Below are 7,500 nucleotides of genomic sequence, written 5' to 3'. Positions count from 1 at the left end.
AACGGTGCTATTCGATAATGTCTATCTAGTAGACTCCCTGCTAACCCAAGCGAGCATTCAAATATCTGTCCCACATTCATTCGTGAAGGGACTCCTAATGGGTTGAAGACCATATCAACAGGTCTTCCGTCTTGCAAATAAGGCATATCCTGTCTAGGTAAAATTTTGGAAATGATACCCTTATTTCCATGTCTTCCGGCTACTTTATCGCCTACTTTCATTTCGCGTTTCTGTGAAATATATACACGAATCGTTTCCGGATTATAACTAGAACCCCCTTTTTTCTGGATCCATCTCACATCGATGACTCGACCCCTCCCACCTATAGGTAATTTTAGACAAGTTTCCTTTGAAGTGGATACCTGAATCCCAAGTATGGCCCGTAATAATCTATCTTCTGGAGCATATGATGATTCTTTCGCCACCTGAGGCGTTAATTTACCTACTAAAATATCGCCCGTCTCCACCCAAGATCCCAGCATCACAATTCCATTTTTGTCTAAATTGCGGAGTAAATGGGCTTCTAGGTGCGATATTTCGTTAGTGATTCTTTCAGGACCTTGGCTTGTCACATGAGTCTGAATTTCATATTTTCGTATGTGAAAAGAAGTATAAATATCTCTTCATATACTAGACGCTCGCTAATGAGTACCGCATCCTCAAAATTGTAACCTTCCCATGGCATATAAGCTACTAATACGTTTTTGCCCAAAGCGAGTTCGCCACCAACCGTAGCGGCACCATCCGCTAAAATCTGTCCCTTTTTAATGCATTTACCCCGCTGAACCCGGGGAGTTTGATGCATACAAGTATTTTTGTTGGAACGTTGATACATAACTAATGGAATGCTTAGAGTATCCCCATTACCCGATAAAATAATCTTGTCAGTATCGGTAGAAATGATCTTTCCCTCTTGATCGGCTATAGCGGGAACCCCTGAATCTAGAGCCAATTGGCGTTCCAACCCAGTTCCAACAATGCACTTCTCGGAACGCGAAAGCGGAACTGCTTGGCGTTGCATATTAGAACTCATTAAAGCCCGATTCGCGTCATTATGCTCGATAAAAGGAATGAGGGAAGCTCCCATAGAAAAATATTGAAAAGGAAAAATACTTCGAAGATGAACTTGTTCCCATGCAATAGTCAGGAATTCTTGGCGGTATCGAGCCGGAACAACCTGTTCTTCCTGAATACCCTGATTCAAGGCCAAAGAATTTCCTGCCGCTACCATATAATATTCATCTCGACTTGGGGATAAATAAAGCATCTGTGCTTTTTTTGATCTCTCAAATATTTTATAAAATGGACTTTCTAGAGACCCCCAACGACCAATCCTGGCATGAATTGCTAAGGATCCAATAAGTCCAACATTGATTCCTTCAGACGTGTCAATTGGGCAAATGCGTCCATAGTAACTAGGATGGATATCTCGTATCCGAAAATTAGCAGTTCGCCCGGTCAATCCTCCGGGGCCCAAATAACTCAATTTTCTCCCATGAACTATTTGTGTCAATGGATTTGTTCGATCCAAAACTTGAGACAATGGGTGTAATCCGAAAAAGGATTCATAAGTGGTTGTTAATGGAGTCGAAGTTACCAAATTCTGAGGAGTCGGTATCAATTTATGCCTAATTGCTCCGCATATAGTTCCTCTAACTACATTTTCTAAACGAACCAGAGCCAATCCGAATTGATCTTGTAAGAGATCCGCTACAGAACGAATACGCTTATTTTTCAAATGATTCATATCGTCAAGTGTACCCATTCCAAATTTCATTCCAATCAAATGATCCGCAGCTGCCAATATATCTCGCGGTAACAAAAATGTATTGTTCTGAGGTATATTAAGATTCAGTCTCTGGTTCATATTTCGTCGACCAATCCTTCCTAATTCACATCTTTGCTGAAAGAATTTCTTTTGTAATTCCTTACACAAGGATTCAGAAAATACCGGATCCCCGCCTACACAAGAAAATTGTTGATAAAACTCCAAAATGGCATTTTCTTTTGACCCAATTTTTTTTTTTTCCTTATCGGTCAGGAAAGACAAGAAAATTTCAGGGTAGCAAACATTCTCTAGAATTTCTCTTAGATTCGAACCCATAGCTGATGATAGAACTAGAATAGATATTTTCTGTTTCCTACTTACACGAGCCCATATCCTTGCTTTTCTATCAATCTCTAATTCGAACCTCCCCCCCCAATCTGATATTATGGTACCAGTATAGACCGAAATTCCGTTAGGATCCAATTCTGATCGATAATAGATACCGGGGCTTTGCAATATTTGATTGATCACAATTCTGTATATTCCATTTACTATAGAAGTTCCGAGGGAGTTCATTAAAGGAATGTTTCCAATAAAAATTGTTTGTTCTTGCATATCCTTACTGGTTTTCAAAATTAATCCTGCGGATACATATAATTTAGAAGAATATGTGAGTGATTCATATACAGCATCCCTTTCTTTTATCAACGGTTCCACCAATTGATATGTTTCCACAAATAATTGAAATTCAATTTCTTGATCTGTATCTTCAATTTTTGGAAACTTATCAAGTTCTTCTGTTAAGCCCCGATCCATGAACCCACAAAATCCTTCAAATTGTATCTGATTCAACCCAGGTATTGTATACATTTCCCCATTTTCATTCCCGAGCATTTTGAATTTCCCATTTATCAAAAAAATCCCATTCTTTTCTCATTCTTCATCGAATCATATGAATCGATCTAATAATGATGGAATTGAATTTCTATTCTGTTTACTGAATCACATGAAATTTTATCTAACTCCATATACCATATAATATATATGGAATGTATGAAATGCGTATGAACGGAAGAAGAAAAATTATACTCAAATTTTAATTTATATTTATAACAAACAGCTACATAAAAGAATTGATAAATGCCATTTAGCCTTATGGAGTTTTGTATAGAATATCAAAAAAAAAAATAATAATTCAATTTCTACCATTATTATGATATTCCATATTCCAATCCGATTGAATACCAGAAAAATGAAATGAATTCCTGATTTGATCTGTTCGTTGAGATAAAGACAAAATAATCATAAAATATATATCGGGAGAGAGTTGATTTTTCTAGCACTTAATTTTTTCATAGATTCCATTGTTCTGTTCAAAAAATGATTCGCAGAGAAGAGAGATGTTTTTACCCATTTTTTAGTTTTTTATTTTTTAGTAGAATATTTAGAATATGATTGAAGTGCGTACGAAAAGAGGGCTTGTATTTATTAAACATATGCAGATATAGCATTTCTATTTATATATGTCTTTCCTCTTTTCTTTTTATTCCATTATAGCTCTCTAGTGGAGACAACACATGGCGTGCTCTATCAAAAATTCTATTTTTTCTTTAATTTTAATCTATTCAATGAAAAATTGAAACACGATAATTTCTTGCTGATTCCCTATGGACATCATATCTAGATAGATAAAATACCTCATTAGATAACTAGAGCTGTGTAACAACTTATGTTCGGGGGTTTACATAGACTCATAATTGCTGTTATATTATTATAATATAATTTATAATTATATAATTTATAATTGAAATTAAGAAAGTTTTTTTATTGAATTGAAAAATTGAAAAAAAAAATCAATACTAATTAGTTATGTATCCATTTTTATTTTCTTATACCATTAGAGAAAGACAAGTGAAGAAGAATCGTCCATAAATTTGCCGTCAATAGTTAATAGTTAATGGTTCCAATTTTTTTGTCCTGCATTTTTACTTTTGTAACTGAGAATCCACATTTTCTTTTTCAATAGAAAAGAAAAAAGAAAGGGAAAGTTTTTGTTTTTAGATATTGTGTGTCTTGAGATACTATAACCAATTGAAGGTATGGATCCAATCTAAAAATAAAAAGGGGATACTCTCATTTTTTTGTTTGTAGCCTTTTGGCGACATGGCCGAGCGGTAAGGCGGGGGACTGCAAATCCCTTATTCCCCAGTTCAAATCCGGGTGTCGCCTGATCAACAAAAAACGCGAAATCCTATATTCTGTTTTGCTGATATAACTCGACCAATTTTCTCCGGCAAAAACAAGTGTAAGAAAAGGACTCTTGATACTTTCTTGATTATAAACTTGATTATAAACTTCCGGAGGTTTTGTTTTCTAAAGTGTTGTAAATCCTTACGTCTAGGATTCAAGGAAAAACTAGAGTAGTGGAAGGGAATGAGTAAATCTTGATATGGTAGCCCCTCCCCTACTAATAGAGGGGCTACTATCGGAGTCTTGAATTAGATTGGATAACGGGAGTGTTTAATTAACTAATGAATGGTTGTAGAAGGGTTGGAAGATACTTTGTATACAGACTGATGAAAGTCTCTGAGTGTTCAGGCATCCAATCAATATTAGATTGGATGGATAATTGGCTTTTACTTAATAAGGGACACCAAAAGAAAGAAGAAGTCTTATTATTGCTACATGTGAGTAACATTCTTTTGATACTTCCAAAAGTGTTACTGCGTATTTTGCTTGTGCTTAATGGTTCTCGATTTTACTAGAAATCATATAAGAACTTGTTATAAGCGGATTTATTGAAGTGTTTCATCAACGGTGGTGTGTCAGAATTCCCTTTTCCTTTTGACTCTGCACCGGTAATTCCACTATTATTAGTGAACAATAATGGAAAAATTCCTTCCTATTTGTTTCATATTCATAGAAATTAGGGGACATAATACACATGGATATAGTAAGTCTTGCTTGGGCTGCTTTAATGGTAGTCTTTACATTTTCCCTTTCACTCGTAGTATGGGGAAGAAGTGGACTCTAGGGGTACTTCTAATTGGGTTGAGGAATCAAACCGTATCAATTGTTTTCTAGATCGTTTTGCAAAGCCTTTTTAACTATTTTATTAGTCTTCATTTCGAAATTCTTGGATTCTAGTGGAGTAATGTATTCTATGAATAATACCCTTTCAATCAAAATCAAACAAACATTTCAATAATTCCCATGTTCGTATTTCGAAAGTAAAAGGGATACGGATGATAGGCAATTTATTAAAAAAAAAAAAGAATTCTTCCTAAATTTTCTATTTTGATGAACCAGCTCTTACCAGAGTTATATATGGACAATGAGGGACAAGGAACCCCCCCCCCTTTTTTTTTTCTGTATTTGTTTGTTTTTATTTCCTTCCCTCTTTACTGTTACTGTTCAAAGAGAAAAAAAGTAGTTCTTTTATTTAATAAGATCTTGCCTTAGTGTAGTCACATATTGCACACTTACCCCCTGTTTTATTTATTATTTTAGGAATTTTATTTATGCCATGCTTTATTGACTCATTTCATATCATGGATCAAAGAAAAGAAGTTAAATTAAAAATCGGTTCCATGAAATGAAAGAATTAGAAAATCGTAAGACTTGCCTTTCAATTATTTCAGATTGATTGAAATCAACACAAATAAAATAGATCAAGCGAAGAAATAAAATTGAGATACTATGTACATTACATATATTTCATTACATATATTTAATTGATATCGACATGTATGAAGATACATATTGTAGATTCATCTATATTAAGCTTGTATCTTTATACATTACAATAATAGATATGGATAGTATGGTAGAAAGATTCATATTTTTTTTCTACCATACTATCGAGTTTGATAGGATACTGCTGATTCTAGTCCATTCATTTTATTTAATTTATTTAAGACGTGAAATTGGAATCCTTTTTTTCTTAAATCCTTGATAAAAAGTCAAGTTTCATTCAAATTAATCACTTTGACTGACAGTTTTTACGTATATTATAAGTAAAAAGGCGGTAGGAACTAGAATGAACAGCGCTGTAGCAATAAATGCGAGAATATTTACTTCCATAATTTCATTGTTTTTTTTACTTCGCAATAACTCGGGATTTAATCCCATAGAGATGATAAATTTGTCGCTTGTAAATTCAATGCGATGACTTACATTTCAATGACATCGAATCGGATCAATATCATGAATAACAATATCTAAGCTATCAAATCGATTCACCGTCGAGAATTGAATAGTATAACATAGGAAGCTCTTTTATCCACACCGAATACAAAATTGGATTCCTGGCCCAATCAAAAGAATTCCTTTCCTTTATTTCTATATATTCTTTTCCACTCTTTCTTTTCGATAATCTACCGCCTTCCTTGTACAATCATCTGATGATGTATCATCTGACTGCTTTTCCACTTTCACCGTTTACAAATAGTTTACAAATAAACCCCAACAAAAAATGGAAAGGAAAAAATAAATAAAAAAGGCTATCCTTGGGAATGAAATTCTTTCATTTGTATTCCCTTTCACAGAAAATGGAGGGATCAATTGATGTATTTTTTTTTTATTGTATCCGTCGGGACTGACGGGGCTCGAACCCGCAGCTTCCGCCTTGACAGGGCGGTGCTCTGACCAATTGAACTACAATCCCAGGGCAATAAAGAAAAGTGTACAGCATAGATATTCTTATGATTTCATTCAAGCCATTTTCTATTTAAATTTTAGATTCGAATCGCCGTGTTGTAACAAACAAAGGCGCGAGTGATATATTGATATCCATACGGGTATGCGCTTTAGTGAGAGCAACGCGGATTACTAGTTACTAGTAATCCTTTCGTTATTGCCAAATCGATCGATAATCAATTTTAAAATGAAAAAAAAAAAAGAGTCTTTTTTCTTTACTTTACTCTTTCTTTTCATTAAACTTTATACTTAATGATCCTGATATGAATCTAGATCATTATCAAGGTCAGAATTTATGGGAACAAATAAATAGAACAAATAAAAAACAAATAGCGGTAGGGATGGATATATCAGAAAATTGGACTTTTTTTATTCTTCCCTAATTTTTTTGTTTGGCTTTTCTGGAAAACAAAATACAAAAAAATGGGCATTTTATGTTATGGCGGATCAGCGAATTATTGGGCCGAGCTGGATTTGAACCAGCGTAGACATATTGCCAACGAATTTACAGTCCGTCCCCATTAACCGCTCGGGCATCGACCCAGGAAGAATCAATTATAGGTTTATTGATAATCCATGATCAACTTCCTTTCGTAGTACCCTACCCCCAGGGGAAGTCGAATCCCCGCTGCCTCCTTGAAAGAGAGATGTCCTGAACCGCTAGACGATGGGGGCATATTTGCCTGACCGACATCATACTATGCTCATAGTATGAACAGTTTTTTGAAATTGTCAATATAATGGAATGATATGACTAGATCCGAAAGCTTTTTCCATCTTTTATGATTTTCCATTTTTGATTCATGATTTATACTCATAAATCATTCATTTGAATCGCCACTCTATTCTATATAGAAATAAATTAGATATAGAAATAAATTAGATAAATTCAATCTATTATATTATTATATTATATAAATCGATATTATAAAAAGAAACTAGATTATATTAATAATACAAAGTATAAGATCCTTTCGGGAAGTGATTGGTCTGACATAAACATAAAAAGGGGAGTTAAACTTCATTTCTTCCAC

General features: G+C 34.2%; 1 non-coding gene across 1 annotated transcript; it reads left to right on the top strand.

Annotated features, from left to right (window-relative positions):
- The first annotated feature begins 3,925 nt into the window (after positions 1 to 3,925).
- Positions 3,926 to 3,997, top strand: TRNAC-GCA (transfer RNA cysteine (anticodon GCA)). The gene has a single exon. It is a non-coding gene; the product is annotated as a tRNA-Cys (tRNA).
- The last annotated feature ends 3,503 nt before the right edge of the window (positions 3,998 to 7,500 follow it).

The sequence above is a fragment of the Durio zibethinus genome, unplaced genomic scaffold, assembly GCF_047325235.1.
Source record: "Durio zibethinus cultivar Kanyao isolate XHJ-2024 unplaced genomic scaffold, ASM4732523v1 HiC_scaffold_2, whole genome shotgun sequence".
NCBI classification, from domain to species: domain Eukaryota; kingdom Viridiplantae; phylum Streptophyta; class Magnoliopsida; order Malvales; family Malvaceae; genus Durio; species Durio zibethinus.
This window is presented reverse-complemented; position numbering and strand designations above follow the sequence as displayed.